This window comes from Macaca mulatta, chromosome 13, assembly GCF_049350105.2.
Source record: "Macaca mulatta isolate MMU2019108-1 chromosome 13, T2T-MMU8v2.0, whole genome shotgun sequence".
In the NCBI taxonomy this organism is placed as follows: Eukaryota; Metazoa; Chordata; class Mammalia; order Primates; family Cercopithecidae; genus Macaca; species Macaca mulatta.
In genome coordinates, this window is record NC_133418.1 from 72,261,611 (window position 1) to 72,287,301 (window position 25,691).

Sequence of the window (25,691 nt, forward strand, 5' to 3'; positions counted from 1 at the left end):
AAAGAGTAGCGAGGATCCTCCTAGTAGCTGAGCCTCCTACAGAGGAAGTAGTGAATATAAAAGTCCTAATGGGGGCACAAACGTGGTGCGGATGCCCAATAAAAAGGTAACTGGTGGTAGACGAGTTCGGAGAGATAGGAAGCCCAGGTTAGGCGTGGCATTTTAGGCTGCTGTAAAAGTCTGGACTTTACACTAAGTGTAATGGAACACAAACGGGTGTATTAATTCTTTAATTTGTTAAATGTTTGTAAACATCTATGAGAGACTTGGTTAAGAAATTAAGACATAGATGTCATGTAGAAATCCTATATGGGGTACCATATGTACAGTAACTCTTCACATGAGAAAAAAAAAAAAAGCAGAACACCGTAAGAATTTAGAAGAGTGTATACCTAACTGAATACTTTTGGTGCACATTTATTAAAGAGGTAATATTTGAGTTGAGGTTTTAAGTATTAGTAGGGCTTTATTTCGTGGAACAAAGGCAACACAAAGCAGAAAATGAAGAGTAGTCTTAGAGAGAGGTAGAGGATAGTTTTATTGAAACAGGATGCATTTAGAAATGTGACAAGTCTGCAAAGGTAGTAGAGTTAGATCATTATGACTCTTGAATGCCAAGTTTAAAAGATAAGATTATATTTATCTGTATGGAGGAACAACATCAGTACTTTCAAGTATGAGAATAGTACGATCAACATTGGCTATAGGGAGGTTTCGTTTCCGTGACTGGAGGAATGAAGAGAGCAGCAGTTTGAAAGAGGACTGGCAATGCAGGTGAGGAAGAAAGGTGAGTGAGGGACTGTGAGGGGCAAAGGAGATTTACAGGCGCACTAAGTCTGATTCTAAAATACCCTCTGTTTTATTCTTTCCATTTCCACTGCCACTGCCTGGTGTCAGTGCTTCACAATGGTGACATTGGTTCCACCTGTCTCTTTACCTCCTTTCTCTCACTACAGTGCTGCCGTAATGACTTTCAAAAACAAAGGTACTTTCGCCCCATGCAACAAGTAAAAAATAGCAAATAAACTTCCTGGGACTAACAGAATAAAATCTAACTCTAAAATAGTTTTCAAAATCCTCTAAAATCTCACTTCTTGCAATTTCATCTACTCTCCTCACCCATTGTTTACTGGATTGCATCCAGTTTCATAAACTTAGCATTGACTTCACTTCCTCTTGGACTTTGTTTCTAATGTTTCTATGACCTGTAATATGCTTTGCCATTTTCTTAACCTACTGCTGATCTGCTCATGTTTCAAAGAGAAAACTTATTTCACATCTATTCTGGTATTTTCTCAAACCTGTCAATCAAATTCATTTGCTTCTTGCTCTTGTGACCATAATACTTTGCACATAAAGCTAGTATACACCAGTCCATGTTGCTCTTCACTAAAAGTTACTTCCAGCTGAGACTCAGTATCCACAGAGTTTCTGATAGGGTGGTGAAAAGGTTCTAGAAATAGACAATGGTGATGCTTGCACAACATGGCGAATATACTCAATGCCATTGAACTGTTTTTTTTTTAAATGGTTAAAATAGTAAATATCATATATGTTTTTAACCACAATAAAATATATTAAAATCTTATATTAAACAAAATATAAAATTAATGGTGAAATATTACTAGAATTTTGATTAGAAGCTAGAGAAAAATACTTCTGTTATCAGTATTTGTTGATACTGTACTGCTGGTTTAGCAAAAGTAGGAAACCAAGAAAAAATACACAAAGGGCATATGGGTTAAAGAAAAGCATCATTTTCAGAAAAAATAGATGTCTATATATTTTAAAAATCCAAATACTTCACTGACAAATCAAAAATATTTTATGTTATAATTTTAAAAAAATCTAAGGCCAAAGTTAAAGAGATAAAATTGCCAAATATTAATGAACACAAAATATCTCTTTTGCATGGTCAGAAAATAAGTGTTAAAATATTTCTCTTACTCTGTGTGTATGTGTATATATTTAACTTTTACAATAAAAGGGTGGAGGGTGAAGGATGAAATGGTTTCATGTATAAATTTTTCAAACATTTAAGAAGAAAATATAGACATGCACTCTTTAAACCATTACCTCACAAATGGAAAGAAAAATATCAATAAAACATACTTAAAGTACTTAAATAAAATTTTAAGAAGCTAAATAAAATAAATTTCAGTAAAAGTATAACAAACTGATATTATTCTAGGAATAAAAAGAGCAAATTTAAGACAATCTAATTTAATTCAACAGATTAATAAAGAACAACAACAACAAAAAATACATATATATAACCACTTTGACAGGTACCCATTAAAACCATTTCCTGAAAACTAAAATTATTTATAACTAAAAATTAAGCTGGAAGCAAAATAGAAACACGAGAACACTTAATGAACATAATACCTACATTCTTGATTTGTGGTGAAATATAAAATTGTTCCAAAGTAAATTAGGAAGAAGACAAGGGAATTTCTACCACTATGATTAACATTTCCTTCAGGAAGTTTTAGACAGTGTATGAAGACATCAAATCAAAATGAAAGAATTAGGTATTCTCAAAGAGGGAAAATATGTATCTATTTGTGATATTAACATCACTGCATACCTAGAAAATCCAATCAAAACAACAGACAACCTATTGCGAATCATAAGAACATTCAATAAGATGACTGTTAACATAACTAAAACATAGAATTAAAAACATTTTGTATGACCATAAGCAATTATAAGTAATGATAGAAAGATTACATTTATAATATTCAAAGAAAAATAAAATATCAAAAAATAGACTTAACAAGAAAATTTCCAGACTTATTTTTTTAAAGTTCTGGCAATTTGAAAATTTAAAAACATTTAAAAATAACTAAATAACATTTAAAATTGTTTTGTATCACAGTTTATGAAAATTCATTTTAAAAAGTTCAGACACATTGATCAATTGCTCAGAATACAATATGTTTTTATAATTTTAGAGAAGGAAATCTGCAAATGATAATTTATTTCTGCAGGAAAACAGTAATAAAAAGCATAACATCATAAAATGTTAAAATCTTAAAGATCTTTTCTTCAATTGAAAATCCACAGCATATAATGAAATTCATTGTATTTTATGTTTCTCTGTAAGTATCTGCTGTTCATCAAATTTCAAAAGACAACTTTTTTGTGTAGCCTATAAAAAGATGTTGACTTAAAAATAACAGCTGGTTAACATGTTTTTGTTATATCAATTCTATTCCCATTAGAGGTGAATTTATAATAATCTCATTGCTAAGATGGTAGGGGCAATAGCAATCCAAAAAGCTTAATTTTCCAATGGTTTTGTATATGTAACTGAGAAGAGGAGAAACATGTGTGACCTTAGAAATGATAGGCTGCTAATGTCTTTACATGTAGGTAGTGTTTGTACACAATTTTTTTATAGTATAAGAACAAAATGCTTGAAAATTCAATTTTTAAAATTCTGATAAAGGGCATTTGCATTTTATTTTTAGAAATGAAATTACAGTGAGGCTATGTATTTTTGAAATTCAAGTAAATCAAATTTTAGTATCCAAGACAAGGTAAATATTCATGATATCAAATTATAATTAATACATCACTCTAATTTTAATGCAAGATGTAATCAACTAATTCGACCCAGAGGAAATCTTTTATTATTGTGCATAGAATATTCTAAGTACTGTAATAAATAAAAAATTATAATCACTATCATTACTAGATATTTATTTAATGTGATTTATTTATTATGTTTGTCTTTTAAGACACACTCTATGACAGGAAAGTACTGGCCAGGCATGGTGGCTCATGCCTGTCATCCCAGCACTTTGGGAGGCCAAGGCAAGCAGATCACTTGAGCCAGGAGTTTGACACCAGTCTGGTCATCATCGTGAAACCCTGTGTCTACTAAAAATACAAAAAGTGGCCGGGTGCGGTGGCTCACACGTGTAATCCCAACACTTTGGGAAGCCTAGGTGGGTGGATCACGAGGTCAGGCGATTGAGACCCTCCTGGCTAACACGGTGAAACCCTGTCTCTACTAAAAATACAAAAAAAATTAGTTGGGCGTGTTGGCGGGCGTCTATAGTCCCAGCTACTCAGGAGGTTGAAGCAGGAGAACGGCATGAACCCAAGAGGTGGAACTTGTAGTGAGCTGAGATTGTGCCACTGTCCTCCAGCCTGGGGGACAGAGCAAGACTCCATCTCAAAAAAAAAAAAAAAAAAAAATTAGCTGAGTGTGGTGGCTCATGCCTGTAATCCCAGCTACTCGAGAGGCTAAGACATGAGAACTGCTTGAACCTGGGAGGTGGAAGTTGCAGTGAGCCTAGATTGTGCCGCTGTACTTCAGCCTGGGTGATAGAGTGAGACTTTGTCTCAAAAAAAGAAGACAATGAGGGAAGTACTGAATAAAGTATGACAACAATAAATATCTTATTGTTAACTATGCATAATGAAATGTATGTAAAATCTTGTATAAAATGGGTTTTTGAATAGTGACATTCTGAATCATGCATTACTTTGATTCAACTCTTAGGGATTTATATATACTCTGTAGGAAATTTGGTTAGCAAACTCTTGGCCTAAACAAGTAATTGTAGTATGACAATAATCGTCTACTCAACAGGGTTAGGCAGAACATAACCCAACTAACTTTAGAATGGCTAAAAAAAGGTCATATTGGAGTCACTACATGAAAAAGAAGTTAAAAGAGAAATGATGAATAAAATATACATGAGATATATAGAAAACCAAAACTTCAATGGCAGACAAAATCAAATACATCAATAAGAACACTAAATGTGCATAATATGGTTTGGCTCTTCTCCCACTCAAATCTCATCTTGAATTGTAGTTCCCATAATTCCCACATGTCATGAGAGGGATGTGGTAGGAGGTAATTGAATCATGGGGATAGGTTTTCCCTTGCTGTTCTCATGATAATGAATAAGTCTCATGAGATGTGATGGTTTTATAAAGGAGAGTTCCCCTGCACATGCTCTCTTGCCAGCCACCATGTAAGACATAACTTTGCTTCTGTCTGGTTTCCCCATGATTGTCATGCCTCCCCAGCCATGTGGAACTGTGAGTCAGTTAAACCTCTTTTCTTTATAAATTTTCCATTCTCAGGTATGTCTTTATAAGTAGTATGAGAACAAATTAACACAGTGAACATATTAAACAATTTAATCAAAAGTTAGAGATTGGAAAACTAAATTTAAAAAAAGATTCCAAATATATGGAGATACACTTTAGATTTAAAGATATAAATAGGCTAAAAGCAAAAGGATAGAAAATTATATATCACACAAAAAGCAAACATAAGGAAGCAAGAACAGCTGTACAAACATCAGACAAAATGGAGTTTAAGATTAAAATTTTCCTACAAAAAAGTAACACTTTATAATGATACACTTATCAGTAAATCTAGAAATGAAGTAATTCCATATTCACCTAAACAGGACTCCAAAATTCATGGAGTCTGCTCTGACATAATTAGAGGGAAAGATAGACAATTCAACAAAAATAGAGACTTGAATAACACACTTTCAAACATAGAAAGGGCCACTAAGTTTAAGATCAACAAAGAAATAATCATCTGAACAACAGTCTAAACCAACCAGACTTGGAAGACTTCTGCAGAACATTCTACCAGCAAGAGTAGTATACACTTTCTCATCAAGTGCATATGAAACATTCTCTAGGATACACCATAAGTTAACCCGTACAGCAAGCCCCAACAAATTTAAAGGAATCACAATCATCCATAGTATGTTCTGCAATTACTTCTATTGTTCTAATTTCTTTTGAATTATAAATCAACAACAGAAGGACATTTGGGAAGTAGGCAAATATGTGGAAATTTAACAACATTATCTGTATAATTAATGAGTGAACAACAAAATCCCAAGAAAAAATAGAATATGATTTGAGTAGTATGAAAATAAAATGAAATGTGTCACTTTTAAGAGATGCAACTAAAACAGTGTTTAGAAGAAATTTGTAGAATTAATGCCTATAATTAAAAAAAATCAAATCAATAAGTTAACTGTGTACATCAATATACTGGAAAAAAGAACAAACTAAGCCTGGACCAAACAGAAAAAAAGAAAAGCATAAAGCAGAAGTTAATGATATATGGTATAGAAAAGCAATGCAAGAGAAAACAAAATCAAATTTGCTTTCTTGAAAAGATCAACAGGGTTTACACATCTTTAGCTAGGTAGAACAAAAGAAAGACTCATTATTGTCGTCAGGAATCAGATTGGAAACATCGTTATTAATAACACAGTCATGATCAGGATTATAAAGCAATATTGTGAACAATTATATGCCAGTGCATTAACTTAGATACATTTCCAAATCATGAGGAAGACACAAATGCCAAAACTGACTGAAAAAGACAACAAAAATCTAAAAATGGCTACAGCATGTAAGAAATTGAATTAGTAATTTTAAAACCTTTCTACAAAGAAAATCTCAGAACCAAGTAGCTTCAGTGATAAATTCTAACAAATATTGTAAAAATAATTAATAACAATTCTGAACAAACTCTTCCAAAAAATAAGAAAAGGAAATATGTCATAATTCATTCTATGAGACCAGTACTGCTCTGATACCACAACCCAACAAAGACATTACAAGAACAGTATAGACCTTATATTTACATATGCAAAAATCCTCAACAAAATATTAGCATACTGAGTCCAATAACATAGAAAAATGATAATTTTTTTTTTTTTTTTTTTTGAGACGGAGTCTCGCTCTGTCGCCCAGGCTGGAGTGCAGTGGCGCTATCTTGGCTCACTGCAAGCTCTGCCTCCCGGGTTTACGCCATTCTCCTGCCTCAGCCTCCCGAGTAGCTGGGACTACAGGCGCCTGCCACCTCGCCCGGCTAATTTTTTTGTATTTTTAGTAGAGACGGGGTTTCATTGTGTTAGCCAGGATGGTCTCGATCTCCTGACCTCGTGATCCGCCCGTCTCGGCCTCCCAAAGTGCTGGGATTACAGGCTTGAGCCACCGCGCCCGGCCGAAAAATGATAATATTATCACCAATTGGAATTTATCTCAGGAATACAAGAGTGGTTTAACGTTCAAAAATTCATTAATATTAATATACCAGGTCTATAGAATAAAGAAGAAAAAAACTCAATAGACACAGTAAAAACTTTTCAAAGAAACCCAACATTCTTTCATTAAAGTATAAATAAGTAAAGCTAGAATAAAAGGAAAACTTCTCAACCTGATAAATGAAATGTATAAAAAACCACAGCAAGCATAGCACTTAATACTGAAAGGTTGAAAGCTTTCCCCTCGAGGTGAGGAATAAGACAGGAATGTCTGCTCTAGCTATTTCTGTCCAACATTGTACTTGAAGTTCTGGGTAGTACAATTCGGCAAGCAAAAGAAGTAAAAGGCATCCATATTGAAAAGCAAGAAATAAAGCTATTTATGTTTGCAGAATTCTAAGGAATTCACTAAATTCTACTAGACCTAATATGAATTCAGCAATATTGCAGGGTACAAGACCAAAGTACAAAAATCCATCATGATTTTTTCACACTGGGACTCAACTATGCATGAATGGACTTGGGAAAACAATTCCACTTAAAGTAGCATAAAATTTAAAAAAGCTTAAAAATAAATTTAACCAAAAAAGTGCAAAACTTGCGCTCTGAATCCTGTTAAACATAGTTGAAAGAAATCCTAAATTGAAAGATACCTTCTGTTTTTGGATGGTAGGACTTAATATTGTTAATATGGCAATATTCCTCAAAATAATCCACAGATTCAATACATCACTCTAAAAGGCTCATCTGTGAGCTTGAAGAAATTGACAAATTTATCTTAAAAATGTAAATGAAAACTATTAGTCTAAATCTTTTAAAAGAGTTAAATGATTATAACTTCCTGATTTCAAACTTCAAAGATAAAGTTATCAAGACAGTATGTCATTGGAATAGGGATAGAAATATAGATTCATGAAGTACAATTGGATGTGTAGAAGCAAACCCCCACATTTATTGGTTAATTGATTTTTGACAAGTGTGTTAAGACAATTCAGTGGGGAAGAATATATTTTTGGCCACTAGTACAGAATGGCTCTTTACCTTCATGGAAAAGAATACATTTGTGCCTGTTATCACAAAAGAAAAAATACTGGAAATGGATAATAGACCTAAATGTAAGAGCTAAACCTACATGTCTGGTTCAAGAAAAATAGGAGTAAATCCTCATGATCTTTAGTTAGAAATTTTATTAGATATGACACCAAAAGCAGAAGCAACAATATAAATAGATACATTAAATGCCATCAAATTAAAAACTTTTGTGCTTCAAAGGACATCATGCAGAAAATGAAAACAGAAGAGAAACAATGGGAGAAAGTACTTACAAATCATATACCTGAAAAGAGACCAGTATCTAGAATGTATAAAACAGCTTGAATGTATAAAAACTCAACAATAAAAAAGATATATAAACCATTTTCAAAATGGATACAGGATCTGAGGAGACATTTCTCCAAAGAAAATGAACAAATGTTCAGTAAGCACGTGAAAAGATGCTGAAAATTATTAGTCATTAGGGAAATACATTGAAAACCACAGTGGTGTACACTTCACACTCACTCACATGGCTATCATCTAGAATATGCTTAATAACCAGTGCTGGTGAGGATGTGAAGAAATGTTTATCCTCATACATAGCTGCTGGAAATATAAAATGCTAGAGACACTTTGGAAAACAGATTTTCATGTCCTCAATTGGTTAAACACAGAGTGGGAACGCTGAGGCAGGAGGATCGCTTAAGCCCAGGAAGTGGAGGTTGCAGTGAGCCGAGATCATACGAATGCACTCCAGCCTGTGCAACAGAGTGAGACTGCCTCAAAAGAAAAAATAAAAAATCACATTCAATGAAGTGCTGATACATGCCCCACCACTGGCAACTTGAAAATTTTTTGCTTAAGTGTAAAAAGCTAGACACGAAAGGCCACGTAGTGTATCATTCCATTTAAATAAAACATACAGATGTGCAAATGTATAGAGATAGAAGTAGATTTAGGTTGTGAGACCCAACAGGGAAATGAACTGGAGGTAAATGGGAAGTGACTACTAATGGGTATGAGGTTTCCTTTAGCAGTGAAGGAAATGTTCTACAACCAATTATAGTGATGGCTACACAACTGTAAATGTACTAAAAACCATTGATTTCTACATTTAAAATGAGTGAATTGTATATCATGTGAATTTTATCTCAGTGCAGCCATTATACACAGAAAAACAACATTACAGTGGTCAAGCAAAATTCTTTTGAATCTATCCCCATCTAAACTGTCAAGCCTCTTTTCTGAAGACTCTTGGTCATATACAATTTACTGCTGCCAAACTTTTGTTCTCTTATGGTGATATTTTCCGCCTGGAATACCATTGCCTTAATTTCTACAGTCAAATCCTACCTAAGCTTACTTTCTTCTTGCAGCATTTCTCAGATCTTCAAATCCAGGCTTCTCATTTCTGAATTCCAATATCATTTTTCCCCCTGCTATCTCCTAATCTTCATGTTTTCATTCTGTACAAATATAATTTACTTGGAATTTCTGTAAATTCCTAAAGCACCGAATTAAAGTGAGTTTCATTTGATTAATTTCTTCACTCTTAGCATAGCGCCTGGCATCTTGTAACGTTTCAACAAATACATGCTTAATAAATGAATTAATATTCATATTAAGCGACAAATGATTGTAAACAATAATAGATGTGACACAGGGGTTCCTATGATAGACACAATCCTAGGGTGCTCTGCCAAACAGAGAACTTACACTCTCAGATAAGTGTCTACTTTGTTCTGCTAGCCAAAAATGATATAGGACTCCCCAAATGAGCAGACTTGCCTCATCTGGCCACTATATTAGCCATTGAATAGTCCACAGACAGTTGTCTTAGGTTGAGACACTAATTCCATTTAGCAGTTTTTAGTGTAGGTTAGGGTTTCATATTATCCAGGAGGTCAGGGATTTTGTCCATTAGACTCGTCTTTCTCATCTTTATATCCTTAGTGTCTGGTATTATGTTTCATACATAGCAGAATCCTAGCAATTCCTTGTTGGATGAATAAACATAGTATAGAAAGCAAATTGTGTACAAGGTAATGGCCTATGGCTGCCTTTATCTGAACAGGTGCTCAGAAAGAATTGTTTATTATAACAGCTCATGCACCATGGTAGGTCATCTTTTGTGAGCCCATCTTGGTAGCAATATGAGTATATGTGAACTGAATATGTAGATAATTTAGATGTTCCATTTTATTTTGGAGATTAGAGAAGGTTTCTGACTCATCTTAACAAAAATCAATGAAGAGGATGCTAGAATCAGACAATAAATGAAATGTCCAGCTTCTCTGGAGAAACATCAGTAAGAGTTTTGTTTGCTTTTAGTAGGTTTTTATTTTAATTTTAATTTGATTTTTTTTATAATGGAGAGAAAATCTCACTATGTTTTCCAGGCTCGTCTCGAACTACTGGGCTCTAGCGATCTTGCTGCCTTGGCCTCCCAAAATGCTGAGATTACAGGTGTGAGTCACTGCACCTGACATTTGTTTTGGTCTTTAAAATATAGTTCTGCTATTTCCTACTTAACATTACCTTAAGCGATTTCTCTCACTGATTCCGTCACCTTTTTGAGAATGAAGTTCAAGAAGATATGAGCCTTATGAAGAAAAATAGAAAAAAGAAGAGAGATTTGTAATAGTCAAGTTTTGTAGAAATATCCTGATTACTACTTTACTTTCTTGAGACAACATATTCATTTTTATATAATAAAAATAAATATGATTTTTCTTTTTATTTAAGGTACCTACGAAGTGTTCATCTTCAGTTCTCCTAAAACAAATATTTAATTAATAATATTTTAATTCTTATGAACCAATGCAACATACAAAGACTAAAGTCTTTCATATTCTTGTTTTCTTTTGTTAGAAATGATCTAAGTTTTCTTATGGAAATGGGATGATGAAAGCTTAATATAAATGTTTTCACAGAGAGAGTTTACCCAGTCCTTGTACTCATAGCTAAAGAACTTACATGTGGCTACAAATACCCCTGCTTTGCTTCTGTAGAAAGAATCAAGGTTCCCCTCACATATTCCACTCTCATTCTGTTTTACTACCATTTTTTAGAAGATGAGCAAAATATTATTTAAGATCCAGTAAACCATTATATTTGGCAATGGCAAGAGACAAAGTGAAAATAAATTTTGGATTGAACCATAAGTTCTGTTTGTATGTGTATATATCTGTTAGGTGTCAGTAACTGTGATGGCTACTAAATAACTATATTCTATGTGATGATGATAAGTACATCATAGACATATAAAAAGAGAATAGATCAATGGATCGAGACATAGATGACAATAGGCAGATTTTTTAAATGAAGTTTTCGCTTAATTTATCAGCACTAGAGGATTGAAGCACAGTGTTATTCAATTTCTGTCGTCCCTCATTTTACTGAGAAAAACACTAAACTGAAACCCTAAACTTAATATCTTCCAGTTTTACAAAGCTAAATAAACAGTCAAAAGTTAAATACCTGTTAAAAATTGTGTGTATAATTTGGAAAGATTATTTATGCTTTGAACAAGCAAAAGATAATGTGGGTACTGAGCAGGTCTCTTTAACCCCAGTGGGTTCCTCAACAACCTCAAAGCAATCTACCTAGTCTCAGAGTTTGCAGTTTTCCTACAGACATGAGAAAGGTTTGTTCTCCTCCCACTCTGTTCCCTGTCACCTATAGGACTATTAGTTACACCAGCAGTAGCAAGACCCTAATTGTCGCTATGTACTTATTGTGTCCTATCTTGGTTATAGATTGGAACACTAAAGCTTAAATGAGTCTCTTTATGCACTCGGGCCATCATCACCTTCATTGTGGGACTTTCAAAGACATAATCTGAATTCCCATCAATCAGAAAACCAACAGTGTGTTAAGCAAGTCACACATTTTGGATGATGCATACTCACCAACCCTCTGCCTACAGCATCACCTGTTTTATTTTCTATCTCAATTTCATACTTTTTTGGGCAAAACCACCAGGGAAATATATTTCAATGATAATATATGATAATGCTGCTCTCTGCACTCCATTTCATCACCCAAGCCTTGTCTTTCTAAATTGGAAAATGGATTTATGTCTTAGTGTTATTTCTACCACACACCAGTTCAGTGAAACAGCATTTGGATGGCTGCAAGTAAATTTAATTTTCTTTGGCTGCTTCGTGGATTTGAGTTACTCTTAAGCAAATGATGTCACTTTCAAAGTTTGTTTTTTGGGGGATGTGAAGTAAAGCCCCATGACTGTGTTAAAACTATGGAGCAGGTGTCACCTTCTCAAATAACCAAAGATCTTAACAGTCATTTTGCTTTGTGTTTCCCCATTTGAGAAATTTAAAGCCTTCGAGAAATTCTTTAATATATTTTCTTTCCTTTAATTAGGGTTGTATGTAAATGAATCTAGGAAGGAGTTATTTATATTGTCAAAGAAAATATGCACTAGATGGAGTCAAGCAAGCATGGAAGACTTTATTCAAGACTATTGAAATAGGTCATTATTGCAATAAGGAAAAGAATTTAAACTGAACTCTCCTGAAACAAAAGGCTGGAGAGTGTTAAGCACTGGGATGAGCTAGTGGACATGTGCTGGAGGACTTTAAGGAAGGAAAGTTGGTCAGTGCTATTGGACCATCTGTGTTTGCTAATTGGTATTTATCAAAGTTAGAATTCTATCATTTCATAAAGATATGGACGTCTTATCTTTCTTGGGTGACTACATTTCAAAGGAATGGCTCACTGATCTTTGAAGACATTCCTAGGTATGACAGTTGGCAAGAATTTGGGAGAAGATTTACGCCTCAAAGGGGCAGACAAAGGATCGACAATTGCAAGTTTTCTAAAGTAAATACTCTAGGACAAGGGAGGTGAGTAGCCTATAGTGCTGTGGAAGGCTGTCTGTAGTTTGGTCAAGCTGAAGAGAATGTTAAGTCCATCTTGATCACTATATTTCATGAAGTACAATACAATTCTTTGCATAATAATTTAACTCATCACTTCTAGGACCAGATTTTTTTTTCCTAATCTCTATATTGATTCTTCTCCATAAAAGTCTGGAGTAAAATAAATGTACCAAATTGTTAATAATGTGAACAATTGACAGATCTTAGCATTTTTATTTAGACATTTTAAAATGCTATGTTCTAAAGAAATCATAGTAGGAATTCTTTATGAGAATAAAGTTTATAAAATGACAATATTTTTAGGAATCTACAGAAGTAAAAAACATGTCAAAAATCAATATTGTTGTGGAATATATGTTTTTTTCAACCCTTTGGTAATAATATTATGCTGAATGAAGTTTTTAAATATTTATGAGGAATTTAAATCCTTTCATTAAAAAAAAAAATTAGAGCATATAATATGACATAAAACTACTCAATCTAGCCTTTAGTGTTACATGTTCCCTCCCTCCTTTTTTCCATTCTCTTGTGTAAGAAAAAAGATGAAAGGTGGCATATAAGAATTTTTAAGACATTATATTATTTCAGGCTTTATCTCCACTGTTACAGCCCAATAAAATGTATTCAAATATTTCATTTGTTACATACTGCATATCAGATTTATATTGAATATTTTGAGGACTAGAAATTTTCATTTAACTGATTCTTAGTAAGAAACTAGGTGGAAAATAAAATTTATTGATATACATGGTACTCTATATCAAATATTTTGGAGTTTCACTTATGTTATTTCAACTTTTTAGCAACCTATTAGGTGGATCTTATTATTTACTTATATTTATATACTGGAAAAATTATGTCTTCGTATATTTGATCAACTGATTTTTTCTGTTCAACTCCAGCAATCTGATCACAATATAAAAACTGATCTCAAACTGCTTATCCATTTGTGACTCTGAGAAATGATGACTTTTGGCAAGGTTGACACCCATTATATTTAAAGAATATACCTTGAGTATGTGTTCTAAATTATTGTTCCCAACTTCTTTGTTGTCACAAAGATTATACACTTCCACCTTTCACCTTGTGACCTGCAGCATCTTCAGTGACGTGGTCGATATCTCCATAATGTTGTTGCAATTTTCCAACTGGTTGGTTTTAGCCAGTGAAGTATGAATAAGACATGTGCCACATCTGAGCAGGAGCTTTAAAAGATATTATGTTTTTTACTAATACACTGGCTTATCTTTCCATGCTATTTTGTTTCTAAATATTCCTATAGTGTAAAGACATTACAAGGGTCTGCCTTAGATTCTGGAATTAAAAGACTTGGAGGAGCTGAATTATAGGCACCAACATGTAATTAATAAAATCAGAAATCTGATTTTGTAATCACCTGAGATTTTGGAGTTGCTTAGTATATTGGGTTGGTGCAAAAGTTACTTCTAATGCCATTACTTCTAGTGGCAAAAACTGCAATTATGTTTGTACCAACCTAATAGTAGCAAAATTGATTAATACTGTATATGTCTTTAATTAAGTAGAGTACTATTGATCCATCTATCCATGAATAGCACAAGTTCAAATAATATAGTGGAAATTTCTAGTACTAGTAGAATTTTTTTACACAGAATAAAATTTTTTAAATTAGTTAGAAAATCTTTGGTATGTACAGCTATAAGTTCCAACCTAAGGGTCCCTGTTTCAGTAAAAATTGGCCCATTTTAGTCCTTGTTATTATAGCAGGACAAGCCACAGACCAAACCCATCAGACACTGGGTTAAAGAAGGAAGAGGCTTTATTCGACTGGGAGCATCAGCAGACTTGCGTCTCAAGAACCAAGGTCCCCGAAGCAAGAGTTCCTGGCCCTTTTAAGGGCTTACAACTCTAAGGGGTCCACCTGAAAGGGTTGTGATAGATTGAGAGCACGTGTAGTTAGAGTGGGGGGATTAATCTTTACCCTTAGGCCTGGTCAGTGGTACAAATTGTTCTTGCCACTGACTTCATTTCTGTTGATTTTCAGCTTTTACTTCCTCCTTCTCTTCAGAGATAGGAGATGATAAAAGAAATGGCCTCGTTCCTCATTCCCCCCTTTGAGAACCTCACTAACTAGTGGGAGTTCTCTCTCTCATCTTCGCTATGCAGTCCTAATTCATGACAAACATACTTATTTTCTACTCTATAGCCCCTTTCCCAATCTAGAGAGCCACATCTTATTCTATTTCCATATGGGTTACTGTTGATTGCCACACAAGATTCCAATTTTAAGATAACTTGTTTGAAGACTCCTTTTTCTTCTGTTCTAGTTATTACTTTATTCATATCAGCTTTGCCCCAGTTGCTAGTCCTCAATCTTATTTCAGAAACTGTAGTCAGAGGGGTCTCAGATGGGTTATAGCACACATCAGGCTGGTCACTTCCTGGGCTGCATACCTTGTACTGGGTGGTATTACACAGACAAGTCCCTTTTAGAGTTCCAGTACATTCATGATAACTACACAACAGAAAGACTGTTTTAACTTTTTGCCCTACCTCAGTAACTTAATGTATGCATTTGGAACAGTCCTCTCTGAGGAAGGTCAGTTGAAGTCCTTACTGTACAAGTCCAAAATTTAAGGAAAATAAGTCCCACAATAAATTTCCTCTTGCTTCTGCCATGCATGGACCAGTTTCTGGGTGTGACTGGAGTAGGGCTTGTTGTCTTCTTCAAAGTCACTTTGCAGGGGTTGTACAGACTTGGCCTCGCCTCCCAGGTCTCAGGTGCTTCAGGTTTTACGTGGCTGTGATGGATCAAGGCTGGGATTCCCTCTACCTTTACTGCTGTGGGAGTGGTCAATACTATAGTCTGGGGTCGTTTCCACCATGGCCACAAGGGGGCCATGTTTCAGTCCTTGACACACCCGATCACCTGGGGAGAAAGGATGAACTGGAGAGAATAAGCTGATGGGTCACCTCTCATTTAACGCAGGCTGAAATTGTTTGTGTAATTTTCCCTAAAGCCTGTAGCTATCACTGTAACTCAATTTCACCTCGCTCTCGAAGAGTGCCTGGGAGTCCCTGTGGTATGGGAGGGGGCTAACAACTTTTCAAGTGACTCTTGGCCTAGGTGGGTGGTCTCTTGCACAGCCAGTATGACTGCAGCTCCTAGCACTTGTGGCATGGCTATTCTTCCATCCGATAACTGGAATCATCCCTCTTCTATCACCTAGCCTCCCTCTGCCTGGAGAAAATCCTTCTCTTCTTTAGAATAAGTAGGTACAAGGGGGGCGGAGCAAGATGGCTGAATAGGAACAGCTCGAGTCTCCAACTCCCAGCGCGAGCGACACAGAAGACCGGTGATTTCTGCATTTTCAACCGAGGTACTGGGTTCATCTCACTGGGGAGTGCTGGACGATCGGTGCTGGTCAGCTGCTACAGCCCGACCAGCGAGAGCTGAAGCAGGGCGAGGCATTGCCTCACCTGGGAAGTGCAAGGGGGAAGAGAATCCCTTTTCCTAGCCAGGGGAACTGAGACACACAACACCTGGAAAATCGGGTAACTCCCACCCCAATACTGCGCTTTAAGCAAACAGGCACACCAGGAGATCATATCCCACACCTGGCCGGGAGGGTCCCACACCCACGGAGCCTCCCTCATTGCTAGCACAGCAGTCTGCGATCTACCAGCAAGGCAGCAGCAAGGCTGGGGAGGGGCGCCAGCCATTGCTGAGGCTTAAGTAGGTAAACAAAGCTGCTGGGAAGCTCGAACTGGGTGGAGCTCACAGCAGCTCAAGGAAACCTGCCTGTCTCTGTAGACTCCACCTCTGGGGACAGGGCACAGTAAACAATAACAAACCCAGCAGAAAGCTCTGCAGACGCAAACGACTCTGTCTGACAGCTTTGAAGAGAGCAGTGGATCTCCCAACACGGAGGTTGAGATCTGAGAAGGGACAGACTCCCTGCTCAAGTGGGTCCCTGACCCCTGAGTAGCCTAACTGGGAGACATCCCCCACTAGGGGCAGTCTGACACCCCACACCTCACAGGGTGGAGTACACCCCTGAGAGGAAGCTTCCAAAGCAAGAATCAGACAGGTACACTTGCTGTTCAGAAATATTCTATCTTCTGCAGCCTCTGCTGCTGATACCCAGGCAAACAGGGTCTGGAGTGGACCTCAAGCAATCTCCAACAGACCTACAGCTGAGGGTCCTGACTGTTAGAAGGAAAACTATCAAACAGGAAGGACACCTACACCAAAACCCCATCAGTACATCACCATCATCAAAGACCAGAGGCAGATAAAACCACAAAGATGGGGAAAAAGCAGGGCAGAAAAGCTGGAAATTCAAAAAATAAGAGCGCATCTCCCCCGGCAAAGGAGCGCAGCTCATCGCCAGCAACGGATCAAAGCTGGACGGAGAATGACTTTGACGAGATGAGAGAAGAAGGCTTCAGTCCATCAAATTTCTCAGAGCTAATGGAGGAATTACGTACCCAGCGCAAAGAAACTAAAAATCTTGAAAAAAAAGTGGAAGAATTGATGGCTAGAGTAATTAATGCAGAGAAGGTCCTAAACAAAATGAAAGAGATGAAAACCATGACACGAGAAATACGTGACAAATGCACAAGCTTCAGTAACCGACTCGATCAACTGGAAGAAAGAGTATCAGCGATTGAGGATCAAATGAATGAAATGAAGCGAGAAGAGAAACCAAAAGAAAAAAGAAGAAAAAGAAATGAACAAAGTCTGCAAGAAGTATGGGATTATGTAAAAAGACCAAATCTACGTCTGATTGGGGTGCCTGAAAGTGAGGGGGAAAATGGAACCAAGTTGGAAAACACTCTTCAGGATATCATCCAGGAGAACTTCCCCAAACTAGTAGGGCAGGCCAACATTCAAATCCAGGAAATACAGAGAACGCCACAAAGATACTCCTCGAGAAGAGCAACTCCAAGACACATAATTGCCAGATTCACCAAAGTTGAAATGAAGGAAAAAATCTTAAGGGCAGCCAGAGAGAAAGGTCAGGTTACCCACAAAGGGAAGCCCATCAGACTCACAGCAGATCTCTCGGCAGGAACTCTCCAAGCCAGAAGAGAGTGGGGGCCAATATTCAACATTCTTAAAGAAAAGAATTTTCAACCCAGAATTTCATATCCAGCCAAACTAAGTTTCATAAGTGAAAGAGAAATAAAATCCTTTACAGATAAGCAAATGCTTAGAGATTTTGTCACCACTAGGCCTGCCTTACAAGAGACCCTGAAGGAAGCACTAAACATGGAAAGGAACAACCGGTACCAGCCATTGCAAAAACATGCCAAAATGTAAAGACCATGGAGGCTAGGAAGAAACTGCATCAACTAACGAGCAAAATAACCAGTTAATATCATAATGGCAGGATCAAGTTCACACATAACAATCTTAACCTTAAATGTAAATGGACTAAATGCTCCAATTAAAAGACACAGACTGGCAAACTGGATCAAGAGTCAAGACCCATCAGTCTGCTGTATTCAGGAGACCCATCTCACACGCAGAGACATACATAGGCTCAAAATAAAGGGATGGAGGAAGATTTACCAAGCAAATGGAGAACAAAAAAAAGCGGGGGTTGCAATCCTAGTCTCTGATAAAACAAACTTTAAACCATCAAAGATCAAAAGAGACAAAGAAGGCCATTACATAATGGTAAAGGGATCAATTCAACAGGAAGAGCTAACTATCCTAAATATATATGCACCCAATACAGGAGCACCCAGATTCATCAAGCAAGTCCTTAGAGACTTACAAAGAGACTTAGACTCCCATACAATAATAATGGGAGACTTCAACACTCCACTGTCAACATTAGACAGATCAACGAGACAGAAAGTTAACAAGGATATCCAGGAATTGAACTCATCTCTGCAGCAAGCAGACCTAATTGATATCTATAGAACTCTCCACCCCAAATCAACAGAATATACATTCTCCTCCCACACCACATCGTACTTACTCCAAAATTGACCACGTAATTGGAAGTAAAGCACTCCTCAGCAAATGTACAAGAACAGAAATTATAACAAACTGTCTCTCAGACCACAGTGCAATCAAACTAGAACTCAGGACTAAGAAACTCAATCAAAACCGCTCAACTACATGGAAACTGAACAATCTGCTCCTGAATGACTACTGGGTACATAACGAAATGAAGGCAGAAATAAAGATGTTCTTTGAAACCAATGAGAACAAAGATACAACATACCAGAATCTCTGGGACACATTTAAAGCAGTGTGTAGAGGGAAATTTATAGCACTAAATGCCCACAAGAGAAAGCAGGAAAGATCTAAAATTGACACTCTAACATCGCAATTAAAAGAACTAGAGAAGCAAGAGCAAACACATTCGAAAGCTAGCAGAAGGCAAGAAATAACTAAGATCAGAGCAGAACTGAAGGAGATAGAGACACAAAAAACCCTCCAAAAAATCAATGAATCCAGGAGTTGGTTTTTTGAAAAGACCAACAAAATTGACAGAACACTAGTAAGACTAATAAAGAAGAAAAGAGAGAAGAATCAAATCGACGCAATTAAAAATGATAAAGGGGATATCACCACCGACCCCACAGAAATACAAACTACCATCAGAGAATACTATAAACACCTCTACGCAAATAAACTGGAAAATCTAGAAGAAATGGATAATTTCCTGGACACTTACACTCTTCCAAGACTAAACCAGGAAGAAGTTGAATCCCTGAATAGACCAATAGCAGGCTCTGAAATTGAGGCAATAATTAATAGCCTACCAACCAAAAAAAGTCCAGGACCAGATGGATTCACAGCTGAATTCTACCAGAGGTACAAGGAGGAGTTGGTACCATTCCTTCTGAAATTATTCCAATCAATAGAAAAAGAGGGAATCCTCCCTAACTCATTTTATGAGGCCAACATCATCCTGATACCAAAGCCTGGCAGAGACACAACAAAAAAAGAGAATTTTAGACCAATATCCCTGATGAACATCGATGCAAAAATCCTCAATAAAATACTGGCAAACCGGATTCAGCAACACATCAAAAAGCTTATCCACCATGATCAAGTGGGCTTCATCCCTGGGATGCAAGGTTGGTTCAACATTCGCAAATCAATAAACATAATCCAGCATATAAACAGAACCAAAGACAAGAACCACATGATTATCTCAATAGATGCAGAAAAGGCTTTTGACAAAATTCAACAGCCCTTCATGCTAAAAACGCTCAATAAATTCGGTATTGATGGAACGTACCTCAAAATAATAAGAGCTATTTATGACAAACCCACAGCCAATATCATACTGAATGGGCAAAAACTGGAAAAATTCCCTTTGAAAACTGGCACAAGACAGGGATGCCCTCTCTCACCACTCCTATTCAACATAGTGTTGGAAGTTCTGGCTAGGGCAATTAGGCAAGAGAAAGAAATCAAGGGTATTCAGTTAGGAAAAGAAGAAATCAAATTGTCCCTCTTTGCAGATGACATGATTGTATATTTAGAAAACCCCATTGTCTCAGCCCAATATCTCCTGAAGCTGATAAGCAACTTCAGCAAAGTCTCAGGATACAAAATTAATGTGCAAAAATCACAAGCATTCTTATACACCAGTAACAGACAAACAGAGAGCCAAATCGGGAATGAACTTCCATTCACAATTGCTTCAAAGAGAATAAAATACCTAGGAATCCAACTTACAAGGGATGTAAAGGACCTCTTCAAGGAGAACTACAAACCACTGCTCAGTGAAATCAAAGAGGACACAAACAAATGGAAGAACATACCATGCTCATGGATAGGAAGAATCAATATCGTGAAAATGGCCATACTGCCTAAGGTAATTTATAGATTCAATGCCATCCCCATCAAGCTACCAATGAGTTTCTTCACAGAATTGGAAAAAACTGCTTTCAAGTTCATATGGAACCAAAAAAGAGCCCGCATCTCCAAGACAATCCTAAGTCAAAAGAACAAAGCTGGAGGCATCACGCTACCTGACTTCAAACTATACTACAAGGCTACAGTAACCAAAACAGCATGGTACTGGTGCCAAAACAGAGATATAGACCAATGGAACAGAACAGAGTCCTCAGAAATAATACCACACATCTACAGCCATCTGATCTTTGACAAACCTGAGAGAAACAAGAAATTGGGAAAGGATTCCCTATTTAATAAATGGTGCTGGGAAAATTGGCTAGCCATAAGTAGAAGGCTGAAACTGGATCCTTTCCTTACTCCTTATACGAAAATTAATTCAAGATGGATTACAGACTTAAATGTTAGACCTAATACCATAAAAATCCTAGAGGAAAACCTAGGTAGTACCATTGAGGACATAGGCATGGGCAAAGACTTCATGTCTAAAACACCAAAAGCAACAGCAGCAAAAGCCAAAATTGACAAATGGGATCTAATTAAACTAAAGAACTTCTGTAAAGCAAAAGAAACTACCATCAGAGTGAACAGGCAACCTACAGAATGGGAGAAAATTTTTGCAATCTACTCATCTGACAAAGGGCTAATATCCAGAACCTACAAAGAACTCCAACAAATTTACAAGAAAAAAACAAACAACCCCATCAAAAAGTGGGCAAAGGATATGAACAGACATTTCTCAAAAGAAGACATTCATACAGCCAACAGACACATGAAAAAATGCTCATCATCACTGGCCATCAGAGAAATGCAAATCAAAACCACAATGAGATACCATCTCACACCAGTTAGAATGGCGATCATTAAAAAGTCAGGAAACAACAGGTGCTGGAGAGGATGTGGAGAAATAGGAACACTTTTACACTGTTGGTGGGATTGTAAACTAGTTCAACCATTATGGAAAACAGTATGGCGATTCCTCAAGGATCTAGAACTAGATGTACCATATGACCCAGCCATTCCATTACTGGGTATATACCCAAAGGATTATAAATTATGCTGCTATAAAGACACATGCACACCTATGTTTATTGCGGCACTATTCACAATAGCAAAGACTTGGAATCAACCCAAATGTCCATCAGTGACAGATTGGATTAAGAAAATGTGGCACATATACACCATGGAATACTATGTAGCCATAAAAAAGGATGAGTTTGTGTCCTTTGTAGGGACATGGATGCAGCTGGAAACCATAATTCTTAGCAAACTATCACAAGAACAGAAAACCAAACACCGCATGTTCTCACTCATAGGTGGGAACTGAACAATGAGATCACTTGGACTCGGGAAGGGGAACATCACACACCAGGGCCTATCATGGGGAGGGGGGAGGGGGGAGGGATTGCATTGGGATTTATACCTGATGTAAATGACGAGGTGATGGGTGCAGCACACCAACATGGCACAAGTATACATATGTAACAAACCTGCACGTTATGCACATGTACCCTACAACTTAAAGTATAATAATAATAAATTAAAAAAAAAAAAAGAATAAGTAGGTACAAGAATAAGTAGGTACAAGGTCAGGTGCCTCAGGGAGCAGGGGGGCTGTGACTTATGCCTGGCAGGGGGTGGATGCTGCTTTTCGAGCCTCTGAGTTAGCTTGGGAGTTCCCCATGGTGATTGAGGTGGAAGCTTACTGGTGTCCTCTGCAGTGTGTGACTGCCACCTTTGGGGGCTTCCACACTGCCTCTAATAATTGCAGGACCTCTCACTGATACTTTATGCCTTTTTCCCTAGTGTTCAACAGGCCTTTTTCTTTTTATTATGCCCCAAGCACTTGGAGAGTTAAGAAGACATACAGAAAGTCAGTGTAAATGTTTACAGTCTTACCTTCACTTAGCCCTAAGGCCCGAATTAAAGCAACGACTTTGGCTTTCTGGGCTGAAGTACTCTGGGCCAATGATTTGGCTTCAGTGATAGGTCCAGGGTTACCACTGCGTATCCCACACACCACTCTCTTTGTGGGTTGATGAAGCTGCTCCTGTCCACATATAGCTCCCGGTCTACTGATGTTCAAGGATGCTCTCAGAGGTCGGGCCTACTAGAATAAACTGAGTCTAACACCTGTACACAGTTATGTTCAGCTGGCGTCTCTGATACCAGGAGTAAGGTGGTGGAGTTCAAGGTGCTGCAAACTTCAATGGTTTTGCGGGGATTTTCACAGAGAGCAAGCTTTGGTACCTAGTTAGTCTAGCATTTGTTAGCCAGTGATATCCTTTGGTATTCATTAAAGTCACCACAGCATGGGGGACCTTTAGGTTCAGGTTTTGCCCAAGAGTCAGCATATCCATTTCTTATGCTATCAGGGCAGTTGACGCCAAGGCCCTGAAACACAGGGGCCAATCTTTAGAAACCCTGTCTAGTTATTTAGAGAGGTAGGCCTCCGGCCTCCGCCAGGGCCCCACAGTCTGGTTCAAAACTCCAACTGCCATCTTTTTTCTTTCTGACACATATAGTGTAAATGGCTTTGTCAGGTCACGCAGCCTCAGGGCTGGGGCTGACATGAGTTTCTCTTTTAACTCATGAAAAGCTTGTTGCTGTTGGGACCCCCATTCAGAGGTTCCTTGTCACCCCCCCTTTGTGACTCTGTACAGGGGATTGGCCAGTACTACAAAGTTTGGGATCAACCTGCAGAACCCCACAGCTCCTAAGAATTTTCTCACCTGCCTTCTGGTCTTAGGCTCCGGTAGGTTGCAAATGACCTGCTTTCTTTCTGATCCCAGGCTGCACTCCCCCTGTCAGATAGTAAGTCCCAGGTAAGGTACCTGCTGTGTGCAGATCTGAGCTTTCTTCTTGGATACCTTATACCCACAGTCCTCCAGGTGTTGGATCAGGGTGTCCGTTCCCTTGGCACACCCGACTGCCATGGGGTATCCCAGCAGGAGGTTGTCGACCTACTGGAGCAACATGCAGCCTAGGTCTCTGGCCAATGCTTCCCTGAAGATAGTGGGGGAGTTCTTGAACCCTTGGGGAAGCTGGGTCCAAGTGTACTGAGTGGCGACACCTGACCCCAGATCCTCCCACTGAAAGGCGAATGGTTTCTGGCTCTCAGGGGCTAGTCTGATGCTAAAAAACAGTGTCCTTCAGGTCCAGGTCGGTGAACCAGCTGTCCTCAGCTGGCAGCAACCCCAACAACGTGTACCAGTTAGGTACTATTGGGTGCAAAGTCATTGTAGCTTGGTTGACCAAGCAGAAATCCTGTACCAGCCTGTAGTCCTTGGTCTCTGGCTTGGGAACAGGCAGGAGGGTAGTCTATGGAGATTGACAAGGGACTATAATTCCAAAGGCCCTCATGCACTTGAGATGGACCTGGATACCTTCAAGAGCTTCTATGGGGACCAGGTACTGTTTTTGCCTGACCAGCTGGGCCCCAGGCTTAACTTATATGAGTATGGGGTCCTGGTTGATTGCCAGCCCTGGAGGGTTGTCTTCTGCCCACACCTTTGGCCACTGCTTAGCCAGAGTTGGTCCTATCTCTTGGCCTGGCTTAGTTAAGAAGAGTCTCCATTCCTCCTCCTAAGGAACCATAAGGGCCATGATGATTCCTGTTCCAGGTAGCTTTAGCTATAAAGAGCTGTGCTCTATAAAAGAGAAGGTGGCTCTCAGCTTGCTAAGTAGGTGCCTTCCCAGGAAAGGCAAGCGGCTTTCACGCATGTGCAGAAACTGGTGAATCACTTCATGCCCCCCACACAGTGCAGGTCCAGGGCAAATAGAAAGCTTTCTTTGCCGAAACCACTGTAGCTCGGATTATATCAATAGTCTTTTTGGATAAGGGGGCAACTGGTGTGGTTACTACTGAATGTTCAGCACCAGTATCAACAGGAAACTCAATATCCTTGTCCCTGACTGTCATCCTGACCATGGGCTCTTTGGGGACAAATGAGCCCAGTCCCCTTCAGTCCAGTAACCCTTCTCCAGATTGAACAAGGCCACTTTGTCCTTGTCTGAGGCCTCCTGCTCAGAGTCACCTTGTGGATACATATGATAGGCCTCACATAGTCTCTCGTAGAATTGTGCTGGGCTCTCATCTTTTCCTTGAATGACCTCAGAGACTTTGTTAACATTTGTGGCCTTCTGAGCTCTCTTCTTTAACCCTTCCAGAAGGGCTTCCCTGTACCGGTTTAGACTTTGCATACCCTGTCTTACATTTGGGTCCCACCTAGGGTCTGTTCCTGGTAATTGGATCCTCACATACTCTTGGGGGTTTTGGTAATCAGCTGGAACTGTTCTTCCAGCCACTTAGTTGCTGCTTGGAGCACTCTCCTCCCTTCATCTGTGTTAAAGAGGTACATGAGAAAATGGTGGCAATCAGCCCAGGTGGGGTTGTGGTTCTAGATAATAGTTTGGAGCAAATCAATTATAGCTTGAGGCTTTTCAGTATACGATGGAGTATTGTTTTTCCAATTGAGGAGATCAGCAGAGGTGAAGGGTTGGTACACAAAGGCACGCCTTTGTACCATGTGCCCATCCTCGTTTACTCCAGTATACTGTTGCTGTCCCAGGGCCATTGTATCCCGGTTCTAGGCCTCAAACGGGATGCCAAGGGAGGGTTTCTCCCAAGGTCCCCCATTCTTTCTTTTCTACTCTGGGTGGCCTAAGGGTATGTAGGCCTTATGGAAGCGCAGTGGGCTCAGGAGTGGGAGGCCTTCCTTCTTGGTGAAAGGCGGCGGCCACTGGTGCCGTTTCTTGCCATGAATCTTCTGACGTTGGGTCAGACAGGACTTTAGCAGTCGACTCCCTTCGACGGGTGGAGCAGGATTCTTCCTT

The 25,691-nt window shown here is 38.2% G+C and overlaps 1 pseudogene; it reads right to left on the reverse strand.

Moving 5' to 3' along the window:
* LOC718507 (CREB-regulated transcription coactivator 1-like) overlaps window positions 1–23,791 on the reverse strand; it is a 137,903-nt pseudogene extending 114,112 nt beyond the window's left edge.
* Between the last annotated feature and the right edge of the window lie 1,900 nt (window positions 23,792–25,691).